Genomic DNA, 16264 nt, shown 5'->3' with positions numbered 1-16264 from the left:
AATGATCATGTTCATGATGCAGAGTCCCTCTTTGCCTAGAGGCATTTGTTGATCACTTGAACAGCTTCATCGAGAGCTTCAAGAAGCCCAGGGAGATCACTTGGGAGTTACGGTAAGGTCGAGCTAGAAGGAAGGACAGCTCAGATCTCCAATTCTTCTGTATGGTTAAGCACTGAATCATCCATTTCATCTCCACAATTTGCTTTCTGAAATCAAAGGCTTACTCATTTGAGTAGTTAATGGAGATAAGAGCCTCCTGTGATTTCTTGCCTGAGCTGGATTTGAACTGCTCAGATCTCAGCCTTCTCAGTACCTAGGACTCTGGGGATGAGCCACCAGGGCTTGGCTTGAATCTTGCTAATTTTTTCAATTTTCTCATTTGCCTCTAACATGCATGATTGAAAATCACTTTTCTCAAGAAAAGTTAGGCTACTTCAGACTGAAGCCATACTCCTGGGCTTTAGAAGGCAATGACAGTCAGACCGAGAAATTACCTTCCAGCAGGCAGAGCGGATGTAGGGAGATTGCGAGGGAGAAGAGCAGTCGGGGGAAGTTCGTTTGGTTGCTGAATTTGGCTGGGAGATACATGAGCCCCGGGTATGACTAGTATATGGTTTCCAGGAGCCCACCACTGAGGAAAAACTGAGAATATTCAGGTTCTACAGAGAGTGTGGATGCTTGACTCATGGTTCCCATGAGCCCACTCGACTTTTGCTAGAGACACGCTGCCTGTCAACAGATTTACAATGTTCATGTGCATGCTTTTTGTTTTTTTGGCCAGTACCAAGGCTTGAACTCATGGTCTGGGGTGCTGTCTCTGAGCTCTACCACTTGAACCACAGCTCTATCTCTGGCTTCTTCTGGTTAATTGGAGATAAGAGTTTCGAGGACTTTCTGGCCCAGGTTGGCTTCGAGCCAGGATCCTTAGATCTCAGCCTTGTAAGTAGCTAGGATTACAGGCGCGAGCCACCATTGCCTGTCTTCTTCATGGGACGATTCCTGTAACATTTGCCTTGTGTTTTGGGAGGCACACTGCTGTTTTCACGGAATCGAGGGCAGGAAAACAGTCAAACACAACAATTGAAGCATAGCTGATGATAACACAGTACTGACCAGGAGCTTCTCTGAATTGACTGAGCTGTGTAATGCCCACTCGGGAAATGTTTTGTTTTGAAATTTCTTTTGATTTAAAGAAATTCATCTATTATTTTGACCGTGCTTGATTAAGACCATACGTACGCAATAAGCCCAGCGTGGTGAGCTGCCCACCCTGTGCCAAAAGTCTAGCTGGAAAGTAAAATTCCTACTAGATACCAACAGGTGACAGTGAGTGTGAGCAGGAAGGACTCTGGGGTTTGCTGCCTGGATGGGGAAGAAGGCTTGGATGAGGTGCAGAGGACCCTGAAGGCATGGTGGGGAGGCAGGCTCTAAGCACATGCACACAAAGGAGCCTACCGTGAACTCATGAGTCTGGTGGAGGGATGGCGGTCTGGCAACCACGGAACAGAAGTCTATGTTGGCCACTGAGATCCTGGAGAGCACTGAGAGGAGACAGTGGCTGGGGGCAGGGCTCAGAGACCGTCTATGCTGAAGGGAGGAGAAATGATTTTCCTGTAGAGGACTAAAGAAAGAGTAGCCAGGGAAAGTGGAAAACTAAGTAAAGGGGCAAGATCCACAGGCGAAAAATTTGCAAGGAGACCAGCAGGTTTGGGAGGGAAGCTGTGGAGGGAGTCACCTGTTTCCTTGAGTCAGAAGGGAAAAGAGCACAGGATGCATCTGTGCACATACGTTCATTCATCACCTACCACGTCCCACCACTCTAGACCGGGAGGCATGGAAGCACAGCAGGGCACTTGCCCTTGTGAGGTTTATGGGAACAGAAGAGTAAAGTAGCAGATTGGTGCCGCAGTGTGGAGGAGGGCAACCAAAGCAGTGTGACCCCGGTGAAGCCACAGAGAGCCCAGTGCTTTGGCATAGGAGATTGAATAAAAAACAGGGGTTGCTTCTTGGGTCACACATGGGAAGCAACAAGAAGCAAAGGATTCAGCCAGGAAGAAGGACCCGGGAGGCTCCACCAGCCACGCTTGGGCAATGCTGAACAGCCTGAAAGCATTGGTTGGTTGAGTATGAAAGAGGCGGGTCACCCCATCGAGGAATGGGCAAGATCTCCGTGGTGAAAGGTCATCAGGACATGGGATTGCAAACAGCATGTCAGAAACATAAATGTCTAGAAACCACAGACAGTAAAAGCTGAAGGTCAAACCACCGCAGCTTAAGTAATCTATTCAGTAATGGAGGCTTGAAGCAGCCTACGAACACCTCTATTTGGATTGAGAAGAGCTGTAATTTAGAATCGCTAGCTATCAATTAGTCCCCTTTTCCTCATCTGTGGAATGAGAGGTTTGGATGAAATGACCTTAAACCCTCCTCCAGCACCATCGGCGGTGAGCCATCAAGCTCTGTGGAAGTCTGAAATTCACTCAATGTTTGTAGTAAATGTTGAACGCTGCACCAGATTCCTGGCAATCAATCAGTAATGAGCCCAGAAAGTGTGAGTTTTAAGGACCATCCTAGTTTTCAAGTAAGTTGCTCTGAGCTGGCATCAGTAGCTCACATCTGTAGTCCTAGCTACTCTCTGGGCTGAGATCTGAGGATTGCAGTTCAAAGCCAGCTGGGACAGAAAACTCCCCAAGACTTATCTCCAGTGAGCCAACAAAAGCTAGAAGTAGAGGTACGGCTCACTGCAGGGGACATTCTGTCACCAGACCAGGAGGGCCTAGCAGGGCCCTACCCTAGGAAGTGGAAATCAGTCCTTCTGGTGGAGAGAAGCCTCTGTCCCTACCTCAGAGCAGCTTCCTACACTCACCTACCAGGGTGGAGCCCTGAGGCATCCGGGGCTTCTGCACAGGGCTCAGCCAGGTGTGAAGATGACAGGCGGCCTTCTACCACCAGGAGGTATTTATACCTGTAGTTTCTCTTAAGCTATTCAATGACAGAATCGACCAGGCAGAAGGAACACCTACAAGGCCCGGAAAGCACGCCTTCTTCATCCTTTCTTGGTGCTAGGAGACCTTAGGGATTCTCTCCCTTCCCTCCTCTACCCCCCTTCCCCGCTCAGGGTTCTAGAACCTCATGGAAACTATGTGGTAGCCTGTCACACTTCAGTAGTGTTTAAAAGCTGTGAGCTTGGTTGTGTCACCCAGCGTATTTTCAAGCAGCCCCTGTGATGGATGCTGATGGTAAGGAGACTGGAAGCTGGAGTGACCACCATGGTGGGTCACCCAGCCTAGGCTGACTTGGAAGGATAGAAAAGGAGATTTCCAACAGGAAAAGGCAAAGACTGAATTTTCCAGGAAAACTACAATGAGGTAAAACTCCAGCAGCTACTGCCTGGGGCCTGGCAAGGGCGGAGGGAGTGGAGAGGGGGTGAAGTGGGGGCCAGCAGAGGACAGTGTGGATGCAACCAAGACCACTGATACTCAAACATCCCTGGCCCTCAGGGAGACTCAGAGAGCCGGACCTGCTTGCTGTCCCCTTCCTCTGATTCACAGAGCCATGTGCTCTTCACCGTACCAGCTCCACAAGTGTGCAGGCCATGTCTACTGTACAGGAACTCTCCACACCCATCTGTGTTTTCCACTGAAGTCTGTACTTTCCTAGACCCACCCGGATTCCAGAGCAGAGCCCTGAACTTGGCTGCCGTGTCAAGTCCATATTCATTCTCCTGGTCAACTCTCTTCACCATGCAAAACACAAGAGAAAGTGACCTAAGGTTTCCATAATATTTCCTCCCGTGGGAAAAGAACCTCAGAAGAAGAGTCTGGTGACCCAGGCTGTGACCTTAGCTTCTTAGGAAGATGAAATCTGGGGATGAAGGTTCAAAGCCAGCTCAACCAGAAACATTTCCAAGACTCTTTTCTCCAATTAAACAGCTACAAGTGGAGGTATGGCTCAAGTGACAGCCTGGAGCAAAATCAGCCAAACAAGAGCTAGAGCCTGAGTTCAAGCACACACACAGCAAAGCCAGTTAACTGATTCTTTTGTATCTTTGAGGGTTTTTTTTCAATCAGTTTGAGGATCTTATCCCTTTGATAGTTAAAAAAAATGCTGCTCGAATATTTGATAATAGGACAGCTTTGACTCTGGAAGTCAGGCTTCCCTTCTGAAGTAGGATTTTAAAAAGTGAAACAGTGCAATGGAGAATTCGAGTCTTACTACTGGAGAAGGTGGGACCCCTTGTTGGTCGTTTTGAGAGTACCTGATCCCCACGAATTCAAGAAACACAACTCAGATTGGTTTCCCCCACACTGCCACAGAAATCTTTGCCTCTGACCATCCGGTCATCCTGGGGGTGGGAATTGATTAGGGTTTTAGAGATAAGAAGCTGAAATGTCAGATAATTTTCTCAGGTCACCCGGCCCACGTGTGGAGCTCTTACCTACCCCCCAGACTGTCTTTCTCTTCCTCCTCTGTGTTAAGAAAAAGCCCCACAAGGACTGTGAGGGAGCGGTGGGGGTGCTGAGAGCAGGACAGAGCCTCTACAGACACTTCCCAGCTGCCTGCACGGCACTGTGAACCCCAGGCTGAGCCTCTGGGATGGGCACAGTGTCTTCCCCAGGGATGCAATGGTGTGGAGTTTGCATGCCTGCAGTCTAGGGATGTGTCCCATGCCAGGCTCTGCCTCTCTTATTAGAATGACTATTTGTCTTGTGTCCACCATTGCATGTCAGAGCTGCTTCTCCTCCTCCATCTCACCTCTGTGTCTGATCAGATTTTTATTCTCCTACCTAGAACTTTCCCACACATCTGTTACTCATTCAGTCTTCTTTATGGGGTTTCTGTTGCTTTGTTCTGAGACAGCCCTCCTTATGCAGTCTGGGCTACTGTAGAATTTGTAATCTGCTGAGATTACAGGCGTGCTTCTGCGTCACAGTCGGCTTTTTGACATTTACTTAATTAGGCTTTAATTTTTAGAAAAGTATTGTGATAGGACTCTTTACATTTTGCCAAAGTTTTGAAAACCAGAAGAGATTTGAAATAGGTAGGTCATAGCTAGACAGCTCCTGCTGCTTCCCCTGGTTTCTCTTCCTGCTTATTAAGGTCTTTGTCAGGCCCTGTTTGTGTTCAAAAGGTTGCTGATCTTTTGAAGGAACAAACTTGGAAAGTCTTGCTTTAATCATAGCAATAATTAGCAAATTTGGACCTGGCATTATCTTCCTGTTTTTTTTTTTAAATTAGAAAAACATTCAAGATTCGGCTTGTAGTTTTATCCATTGTCTCAGAAACTTGAAGCACAGAGCTGGCAAAGTCTGGGTACTCTCCCAGTTCTGGTGAGCTGCTAGAATCTTTTTTCATGTCTCCAACAATTATCTCAGTTTATGTGACCGCAGGAGCTCACATGACCATCCCTCCAAGCTAAGGATATGCTCTTAACTTAGAGAAGATGTTCACCTATTGAATCATTTACTTGACTTCAAGGGAGAAAGAGCATGGGTTAGCCATGCGATGAATGCCTCTCACCACCCACAGTCTCTCCAGCAGCTCCTGAGGACTCGGCCTTGCCAGCCAAGGAGATTCTCTTCATGCTTTGGCTTTACTTCTGGAGTATGAATCACCCAGGACCAGAGTTCTCCTCTGAGGAAATTCAGCAAGGCTGTGTCTCCTCTGCAGACACAGGCAGCTCCCTGCAATTCCCAGCCATGCTGGGCCCAAGGGTGAATTCATCTATCCACGTCTTCAGGACACCTGCTCTTCCTGGTTAACAGTCTGGCCTTTCAAGTGCTTCTCTGACGGCCCATTGTCTCTCTGCTCACTAGGTTTTCTACCTCCTGCCTTTTCTCCGCCTAATCTTTCCCGATCTCAACAACACCTCCTCAGAGACCCATCCATGTTCCCACCATCCCCCAGGATGCTTCTAGCCTGGAACTAAATTGTCCAACACAAACCTCCTGTGAGTCTCCAAAGTCCAGTTACCTCCGAGTCTTTGGTGCCTGACAATGGCTTCATCATTCTCTCCGTGTCCACCTTTACATGTGTTCACGCCAATGTCCGTTCTTGGGAAAACCCTCAGATTTCCCCTTGTTGATGGCATTTCATGCACAAACCTCTCTTGCCAAGTACTAGCTTCAGTGTGGCCCCTGGCACAGGTCCAGAGTTCGTCTCCTCTGACTCAGCCTCTCCTAGCTACCACTTGGTGACACTGCCAGTCTGGTACTTCTAACGTAGACCTCGGAACCCCAATCCCAAGACCCAAAGTGCTGCTTCACTGCCCACCACACAGATGGGAATGTGTTTCTCCGAACCAGCCCGTGCACGAGTGCCTGAACCCAAACTCTCCTTAGGATGACAGCTCTCGAAGCTCATGACACTGTTCCCAAGACCAGATTTCCACCCTGTTCCGCCTCCCTTCCAATGCTGTTAATGATAAAGCTGCTGGAGGGGGCGTAAGGAGGCTGTTATTACCACGGCCTTGGCCTTTAGCAGAAATCAGCATTATCAGTCGCCCCTGCCTGTCTGGTTTCCCCACTGTCCCAGGCGCATGGCTGCCTCCTTGCATTGCCTTGTTGCTGACATGCCTTTGTGCCTGTGGTTCTGCCCTCCGAGCATCTCTTCCCCACCCTGACTCTTGAAGTCCACTTTGTTCTCTGAGACTCATCTTGAATGCCTCAGGATCTTTCCAAATCACTGTGCAGGATTTGCTTCGACTCTCTCTGACTCTTCCCCAACCTTTGTCAAGGCCACTCATTCAGTACCAGAGCTGTTCTCAGACTAGGAATATTGAATTACAATTTCTCCAACTCCATTTCTATCCACACCTTCTCCTACTGGAAGCCTGGCATTTCCCTGAGATCAGGGGCTAATCATCTACCTGAATCCTTGCAAGCCCACCCTCTTCCTGCAGATTGAGCCCTTAGCATGCACTAAGGTCAGCCCCTAGGTCTTCAAAACATTACAGAGACTTGATTTCAAAACTCATTAAGCATACCTTTCTACCAACCATAGCCTAGGCCCTTTCCTCAGATACTGAAAGCTAAATAGTATTCTAGGGAAAGCTACAAAAAGCTAAACAAAGTGCTCTATAGTTTAAAGAGCATTCCGGGGATATTGGACTAGACAACTTAATATCCATAATTATAAAATTTCATGTTTAAGTATGCAAGCCCTTTTGCAGGCTTAGATTCTATGCTGGCATGGGGTCTCTCAGTTAGGATAAAATGCATTTGATTATAATCACAGAAAAGTGGTTCTTATGAGTTTCAGCCCTATAATATTTCATCTTTAAAATGGATAAATCTAGAGAATTCTCTGCAAGTTTAAATGTGAAACACCTCGAGAGAGAGTCAAATACCTTTACTGCCACAGGTATGCTAACATAGCCATATCTAAACACAGCATTTGAAGGAGACCAAAATGATGTTAATTCGGTTGCTTCCTGGATTTTCTATGCTACACATCAAATGACCTCCTTTCTTCCCTAGGACTGCAGTTAATTCTTCCTTTCCTTTCTTTTTTGTTGCTTTCTTCCAGGATGAAATTCCAGCCCTGGCTTCCAGGCTTAACCCTGCTGTTTTATGTCTAGCATCTTTGTTTTCTTCTTTCCAAAATACTCTGCATGTTTCTTTTTTTTTTTTTCCTTATGAGGTTGGTATGACAACTCTATGGTAGGGAGCTACACCATTTCTTATAAAAGATGGCTCCCTCCATAATAGTTCCCTGCCTCAGGTTTAACAGCCAACCCAATAATTTGCAATATTTACCAAGGAGAAAACACCAGTTGCTGTTTTTCGGACATGCGCATTTTCAAAACATTCCGGATAAGAAGCAGCCTGATGTTTGCAAGATGTGATGGAGGTAGAGCTTTGGGCATGGGGAGAAGTAATGATAACAAAACATCTGCCTTTCAGATCTGTGCACCAGGTCTCAGTAAACATTGCCTAAGGGCTGCCTGTTCCCAGAGTGTATGGTAAGGAAGAATCAAGGAAAATCTCCACTATCACAGTTGGCTTCCCTGCAGAGGGAAACAAGTAGTAAACAGGCCACTGTGGAATGCAGCTACGTGAGAAGAGGCAATCCTCTGGACTGGGGAGGCAGCCTCAGAGGGGTCCACGGGGAGCCCCTCACCCTGAGGTCAGACCTGAACTAAACCAAAGAAGACAAACACATAGTCATATAAAAATGAACCAAGATGGGGCTGGGAGTTTGGCCTAGTGGTAGAGTGCTTGCCTAGCATGCATGAAGACCCGGGTTCGATTCCTCAGTACCATATACATAGAAAAAAGCCAGAAGTGGTGCTGATGCTCAAGTGGTAGAGCTCTAGCCTTGAGAAAAGTCCAAGGACAGTGCTCAGACCCTGAGCTCAAGCCCAGGACTGGCAAAACAAAAACAAAAACAAAACAAAACAAAAATGAACCAAGATAAAAGGACCTGCAGAGAAGAATGGGCATGGCCTTTCAAAAGAATTATAAAATACACTGCCTGTCTACCTGGATTCTTGTGTGTGTGTGTGTGTGTGTGTGTGTGTGTGTGTGTGTGTGTGTGTGTAACTAGGGCTTGACACATGATCTCGAGCTTCCTAGTCTGGAATGTTATACTTGCAGCCCCCTAGGTTCAATTTTAAAACATATTTAAAAACTACTTCTAGGCTAAGCCTGGTGGTCCATGCCTGTAATCCTAGCTACTAGGGAGGCAGAGATTGGAAGGATTGCTGTTCAAGGCCAGCCTAGGCCAAAAGTTAGCAAGACTCCATCTCATTTGATAAACCGGACATGGTGGTGAATGCCTGTGTTCCCAATGACATAGGAAGCTAGAGGGAAGAGAATAATCACAGCTTTGGAAGAACTAGGCAAAAGCTGACAAATAACCAAAGCATTGTCAGGACCTGGTGGCTTAGACCTGTAATGCTAGGAGGATGAGATTTGAGGACTGCAGTTCAGAGCCAGCCTGGGCAGGAAAGTCTGTGCAACTCTTACCTCCAACTTCACCCCCAAATGCCAGAAGTGGAGCTGTAGCTCAAATAGTAGAGCACTAGCCTTGAACAAAAAGCTCAGGGACAACACTCAGTCACTGAGTCCAAACCCCAGGACACACATGCACACACACACACACACACACACACACACACACACACACACACACACACACAAATAACCAAAGCAAAAAAAAAAAGACTAGGGTTAGATGAAAAGGTTTTCATTTCTGAATTCAAACTCCAGCCTCACCAAATCAACCAATCAACCAAACAACAAGAGCCTTTCATTTAGTTTTCAAAACCCAACAAGACTCTGTTCCTGTGGATGCGAGTATATTTTTATGGTCTATATAAATATATAATGCTTTGATGAAGATTTCATCAAATGACCCTGAGGAAACTTCCCTTCAGTTTTTTCTCTACGTATCTTTACTTTATGTTATGTGTATACATGTGTACATGTATGCTTATACATGCCTCTATGTCTTTTGGGGAACAAAGTGGGTATAAAGAAACTGTTTTTTTTTCTTGGAGACAAAAAAAGAAATTGTTTAGAGCTGATTGAAAGCAGCCATCCTAAGTCTCACCAGTCTCCTCCTGGGGTTGCATAAAGCACAACTCGCAGTCACAGAAGCATAGACATCTCTCTGCGTGGATCACGGGACACCCTGCTACCCCCACAGTCACAGCCAACCGAGTCACAGCTAGAGGGGTGGGAAGTTCTGGGAGACAGTTCCAAAGTCCAAAATGGAGGTGCAAAGAGATAGAATGAAAGTTCACTGGAAGTCACAGAATGTGTGTAGTGTAAGACATCTTGGGATGTAATGTAAGTTAATGACCGCTGGGGCGGTTCTGGAGATAAGTAAATGAAGAAAGCATTCAGAATCAAAGTGCAGTGGGTCTTGCTTCTTGCGTGGCAGGACTGACGTGACCCTCCTTGAACTCCCTGCTTACGGCAGAAGCTCCCAGAATACAACAGAGATGATCTGCTGTCAAACTTGATGTGTTTCAGAACCCCCCCCCCACCCTGCTTATCACTATGATCTAACTCCTGATTCTGAGCCAGGAACCCCTCTTGGAGAGGTCTCCCGCCCTCCCAGAGACACAATCTTCTGTCTGCAAGGGCCAGGAACCGGAACCCTGAGTGTTTCTTGATCAGATGATGGTAGCACTTCTGTTGCCAAGAATCCATTCCCGTCACGTCATATCCAACTCTTTTATTAAGGAGTAGTGAACAAAGAGCAATGTCATGGAAGTGACTTTTTCCAACTATCCTTCATATTCTTTTTGACAGTTAAACTTTCATAGAGATCTTAGGTCAAAATGACAGGTTTGAGATGTATTGAACAAGGCACTGAAAATAAAGTACCATTGTACCGTAATATTTTTGGCATCGGAAGAGCATTTGTCCCAACACAGCCATTCCTATTATTACTGTTCTAGCTAAATCCACACTTACTCTGTCTTATATCTCTGTGTGACATGGTTTATTATCTCTTTATAAATTATGGCCCTAGACTTGGGAAAATAGAAAGCAGCTGGGCAGAATTCTCATTCCTTCCTGTATTCAGTATGGCTGCTACCCCAAGTGGCCAGATGCAGCTGGGCGTTTCTTAACTCTGAGACCAGTCGGTGGGCAAGAGAGGGAAACAACGTGTGCAATCAAGTGTTAGAGACTTTCAAAGCGAAGGATCAACTTTTCCAGTTGTTTTCTTAAGATGTAGGCAGAGACATATGAGACTAACTTAGTAAGAAAGGAACATTTGGGGACCTGATCTTATAAGCTTTGGCAGAGAAGATAAGGACCAAAAACCAAGATATAAATCTGTAAATATTTGAGACCACAAACATCACTGTTCGAGAATATTATTTAGCCTGGTAGACTTGGGTTCTGCCAGTATTCTTACCAGGAGATGACTCTGTTAACTGCTAGTAGAAACTGGAAACCATTTCTAGCACCAATAAAAATAAAAAGGAGGGAAGGGCCCATCCCCTGCCAGGCACACAGAAAGTTCTTTAAAGGAGACATATATTATCCATGCTGGGTTCTAGGCTATTGCATGCTGGGCCCCAGGTTTCCAACTAGCAAAATGTTTTTTGAGGGTTTTTTTTGAAATATTAGAATTTTTATTCTATGCTATATAAAATATGCATAGTTCTAGTACATAATTCATTTCCACTTTAGTAAAAGAAAAAGACAATGAGAAAATGGTTTATAAATCTCTCGAGTTTTTTTTTTTAAGTTAAGGACTTTACAAATGGAAAAATGTGCACTCTTCATCTTAGTATCCACATCATCTGCTGGAGGTAAAATTGCTCTGACTATATCTTATCCTGGGGCCTAGATATACCTACGAGTTCAGCCACAGTACAGGAATCTGCTCTTACTGGCCAGAGCCAATGACATAAAATGCACTTACCACTGACCACTAGCCATGTGGGGTACAAATATGGGGTAGCTTTGCCCCGTATTGCTCACAAGTTCCTCAGGGGGCAGCTACCAATTGGCATTTGCATGTATTAATCCATCCCTTTAGTCAGCATGGGGCTGTTATGTCACAGACACAGAGCAGTTTCATGTAACGCTGCTGAGACTCTAGCTATGCGATTCCCATGTGTGCAAGCTGTCCTCAAAGGCATGCCCTGAGTTTCATCGCCATTTCAACCCATTTTCTTCAACAAAAGCCCCCAAATTATAGTTTTTGAGCTCCACAAAATCTTGGCCATTATCTAGCACTGGCGCTAGAGAAAATGCACCAACATTGAATCGCCAACCAACAGCCCAATACCAGGGCCTCTCTGACTGAACACAAGATGTGGAGAAACCCCAATCCCAGACTACTTGAGCCCTTCGGACACCTGGAACTGAGTTCCTAACATCCATGTTTCAAGGGTCACCACCTTTGGGTTCCCATAGACTCACAGGGACACAGGCACACAAGGGGTGCCATCTATCCTGAACCCCAACTCCCGAGGGAGCAGAGAGCAGCCAGGGCCCTGCGGTGACTGTGATCTGCCCGTGCTGTGCTTATGCTATTGAGCCTGCACTGGAGCATTCTAGACAGCTTTCATTTAATGCTGCAGGCTCGTGGGAGAAGCGCGCAGCTGCGGATTCTTTCCACTATCTCTCCTTCACATACACGCAAACGCTTCCAGTCACCAGTGTTCTCCTGGACACGAACCGGGTGTTTGGCCCGTGTGAGCTTTTGTGCCTCAGACTGAAACCTTGTGTTTCTTCTTGTATGTCTTCTACTATTACAAGCATACGAGGGCCATTTTAATTGGTCTTCGTATTGCAATCAACATACTTGAAATTTTATGCCATAGAGCTTTTTGGTGTAGAAGCACAAGTTAAGTTCTGGAAGCATGGGATTGCCTAGAGTGAAAATGAGGGAAGGAAATTGCTGCTGACATCCCCAGGGAAGGCAGGCCTGCCGTCTGAGGGAGAAGAGCTACCTGACTCCACGCTTGTCCTCATGGAAAAAGAACGCACAACGTGTGCACCTCTCAGCCGCATTGCACACACAGATCCCAGTAGTTTAATCCAGACAGCATTTACCCAGACTACTTTGTCAAGTTCAATGATCTCATCTTGCTTCATGGACGTCTTTCCTCTTTGTCCCACCCATCTTAACAAAGATAGGGAAAGCTTGTTTATTGAGTTTTTATTTATGAATTATTATTAGCTGACTCTCTCTCCCTTCATTCACACTTAAAGTGGTGGTGGGGGGGATCATAGGGGGCAGGATTCCTTTGTTCCTAGAGATTCTGGAAGATTTGACATTCCTGGGACCGCTTGCCCTGAGCTACTGGCAGCCATGCAGGTCCTTTACCTACTGGCACAACCCCAGGAAGCAGCAACCTGAGCAGACACAAAAAGCCAGGTACGTGGGGTCATACCTGGCCCTTTCAGGGCACTGTGTCCTTGCTAGACACAGAGCAGGACCTGGCCTTGGTCTCTTTCTGTGCCTGGTCTATGCTGGCCACCCCTGCCTCCACTCCTGAGTCAGCTCTGGGGGGAAGGGGGAGGGGCAGAGCAGGCAGACAGTCTCCAGAATTGCCTCTGTCTGATTCGTTTTGTGTGTCTGCTCATTCATAAGCAACAAACACTTTGTGGAAAGTGTACAAGCAGGCATTAATTCTTTCAGTATAGCTTCCTGGCTATTTTTGGAAGGGAGTTAGCTTTATTTGAAAGAAGAATGAAAACAACACACTGTGAGATGTCCAGTGGACTCCAGCATGGAGATCTGGAGACACCACAGGGAGTAAAACCTGGAGCTACCCTACCTTAAAGACCAAGGAAAAGCCTGGGAACTCTGAGCTGCATGCCCGCATTCCCCAGAGGCAGGGGCTGCCATTATCAGCTGTGCCACCTTCGTGGCAACTTCTCTGGACTGTGTCTAGGCTGGTTCTAAGATTCTGCTCTTTAGAAGGCCATGCCAAGTGTCTGACATTCACTAAGTCAGAAAAAGACTGCCACTCTCTAATCGGTGCCTAAAGCTACAAGGGCCGGGGTGGAATCCTTGTACGTAGCATATTGCTGTCATTCAGGTATATAATTACATACACAAAACACAGGCATGCATGAGCACGCGCACAAGTATATGTGCGGTGCCTGCACACACACACTCACAAAGAAGGAGCCACAATCCAAGATTTCCTACCCACAGAAGCAGATCAGGGTCTGTTTGGCCCAGAGGGAATAGAGCCAAAAGACCTGCTTTCTTTGGCTCTGGGCTTTCTGGAATGTGAAAGCAGGGTCTTGCTCCTTCTTGGCCCCCTAAATATGAGCTGTCTGCGTGGGTTCTGTGTATGAGGAAAGTAGGGAAATAACCCTTGGGACAAAATGACCGCAACCATTGGTGGGAGGAAGGAGCGGGAAGAGAGGAGGAGGACTTTTTAGAGAGAGGTTTTCCTTAAGCAGCCAGGATCACAAACTTCAACCAAGTCCGTTGCTCTAAAATCCCCACAGGAGGGACTTCTGCCTTCACCCAGGTCCGTGGAAGGCGCTTGCTCTGTTAGCTCGCTAGCATTTGGAATGGGTGAGTTGGTGAGACTCTCCTACTCCCCCTTCCTCTGAGAAAATCCACCAAATGACCTTTGGGTCACTTCCTGAGTGGTCATTTATTATATTGTAGTGAAGGAAGGAGGGAAAACCAGCCCCCACCCCCCAGGAAGGTAAAGCCAGAGGTGGTGCTGAAAGCCATGTGAGAGGTCTAATTGTTTGGCTAATAGGCAGTTTTCGCAGACAGATGACATTTCAAAGGACATTACAATTTTATGTGGCGTTTCTTGCAATTTTAGGATGCTTATACATTGGAGCGAGTTTGATTGTGAACTGATTGTTTCAATGTTCAGGAGACAGGAGAAAGTAGGATTGGGCCAAGTTATAGTTGATTGTGTGTGAAGGTTTAAAGTCTCCTGTCTCCCCCTCTCCCTGCAGCCCCAGAAAAGAAGAAAAGAACTGAGATCACTTACAGCTTCTTAGAAATCCTTGTACAGGTCAAGGGGAAATGTTACATGTGTCCAGATACTTTTTTTTAAGCAACAAATGGAAACATTTGAATTTTGTGCTCCAATCTTTGGTCTTTAGTTTTCTAAAATGACACATTGCTTTCATGGCCAGTTTTCTATAAGTAAAAGGGGTCCTGACACTGTAGACATGTACACGCTTATTTCCTGTGGACAGCTAGCTGCATTCCTGCAGCGAAGACAGACAAATTGGGTTTGTAGGAGCGATGTGGAAATCTCACCCGGCAGAACATTTATTAGCTGAGACGAGTCCACACTCAGGCGTAATTGTACACAGCTTATTAAAAGCATTATCCCTGGGTTGTGAATCAAGTTTCCAACGTTTCCAAAGTCAGAACTGTTTACATTCCTTATACCTACCACAAGAAAACTTACATAACTTTTTTGTTGTTGTTGCGCCTTTTCTCTCCTAAGGATAGGTAACAGATTTAAAAAAATATTCTCCTGAGGTTTCGCCTTACAGCAACTTACACTGATTTCTCCACTGACAAAGGAAAATACAAGCTAGAGAATTAGCCAAAGTCATTTACAAAGTCCGTCTGACAGACACTACGCTAGAAAAACACTTGCAAAGACAAGTCAAAATAATTCTCTTCCCAGTCTAGACCCCTACACCCACAGCAAGCCGGCGAACATCTGGATACTGTTTCACAGGCAACAAGAAAGTACTTCTCCCCTTTCCCCATCATTAAGGAAAAACCCGTTCATTTCCCACATGCAAAAAGCACTTGTAAATTCCCCAGATAAGCTTGGCGGTCTTGAATGGTTTAAGCAAGCTGTAAAAGAATCACAACTCTTTCCTTACGTTTAGAAGTCAAGTTTTTCCAAAGGCAAACTATGTCCAGCACGCCGGCTGTCCCCAGGTGGACGCAGTGAGCGCCTCTTACCTGCAAAGACCCCAAGGACCAAGGGTGTAGGCTCCCGGCTGGATGCAGGAGGAAAAGATCAGCTCATGCAGGTTGCCTTGGAAAGATAGGTGCTCAGGCTTCCACCAGATGAAGAAACTCTCCCTCGCTGCTCACTGTCAGTCAAAAACAAGTTGGAACAAGTTTGAGTAGGAATTACCTGAAGGAACTAACGAGAGAAAGAAAGATTGGGAGAGATTGGGCGGAGGAGGGAGGGACGGACAGGCGGAGGAGGGAGGGAGGAAAGGAGAGAGAAAAAAAATGAGAGAGAGAGAGAAAGTGAGAGAGAGAGAGAGAGAGAGAGAGAGAGAGAGAGAGAGAGAGAGAGAGAGAGAGAGAGAGAGAGAGAGAGAGAGAGAGAGAGAATCTGAGAAAGGAGTCCATGATGTCAGCGTGTGTTTAAAGGTCTTAAGGAAATCTACAGCCCGGCAGCCAGCACAGAACAGATTCTTGTGACAGCCCGTGCCAACCTTTCTGCACACCTGTATGAAACAAGAAACAAGCTAACACCCTTTTAAGAGAACACCAGCTAATCTCTGAAGAAACTCTGGCCACTCTTATCAAGGCTGTGATTTTTCTTAAATATATAAATAAATCTATTATCGTTTATAACAAGCCCTCCTTTACCTCTCCTTCCCTCTGCCTGCCTCAAATAAATATTAACAAGAAGTCCTGCCTGCCTAGAACCGCAGGGAAGCCCATACCTGGATCAAATATGTCTTAGTAAAGTATCACCCAGGGGAAACTCTAGGTGTATGCCCCACCACTTACAGGTATAGCCATTTTTTTCTATTGCCTTTGTTTGTTCTCATGATGAAACATAAAAGGTTCAGGTAATTAAAAATAGAACTGTTCTTCT

The 16264-nt window shown here is 46.1% G+C and overlaps 1 protein-coding gene across 1 annotated transcript in view; it reads right to left on the bottom strand.

Moving 5' to 3' along the window:
- Window positions 1-15974, bottom strand: part of Kcnj15 (potassium inwardly rectifying channel subfamily J member 15) — a 35293-nt gene extending 19319 nt beyond the window's left edge. The window contains exons 1-2 of the mRNA XM_090349307.1: window positions 15888-15974; window positions 15388-15521 (exon numbers count right to left, since the gene is read on the bottom strand). The gene's annotated coding sequence lies outside the window, so the exon portion shown is untranslated. The remainder of the gene's footprint in view (window positions 1-15387; window positions 15522-15887) is intronic.
- Window positions 15975-16264: the final 290 nt, after the last annotated feature.

Source organism: Megascapheus bottae, chromosome 1 (genome assembly GCF_031878675.1).
Source record: "Megascapheus bottae isolate mThoBot1 chromosome 1, mThoBot2.hap1, whole genome shotgun sequence".
In the NCBI taxonomy this organism is placed as follows: Eukaryota; Metazoa; Chordata; class Mammalia; order Rodentia; family Geomyidae; genus Megascapheus; species Megascapheus bottae.
Note: the sequence above shows the minus strand (reverse complement) of the source record. Positions and strands in the feature narration are given on the sequence as shown.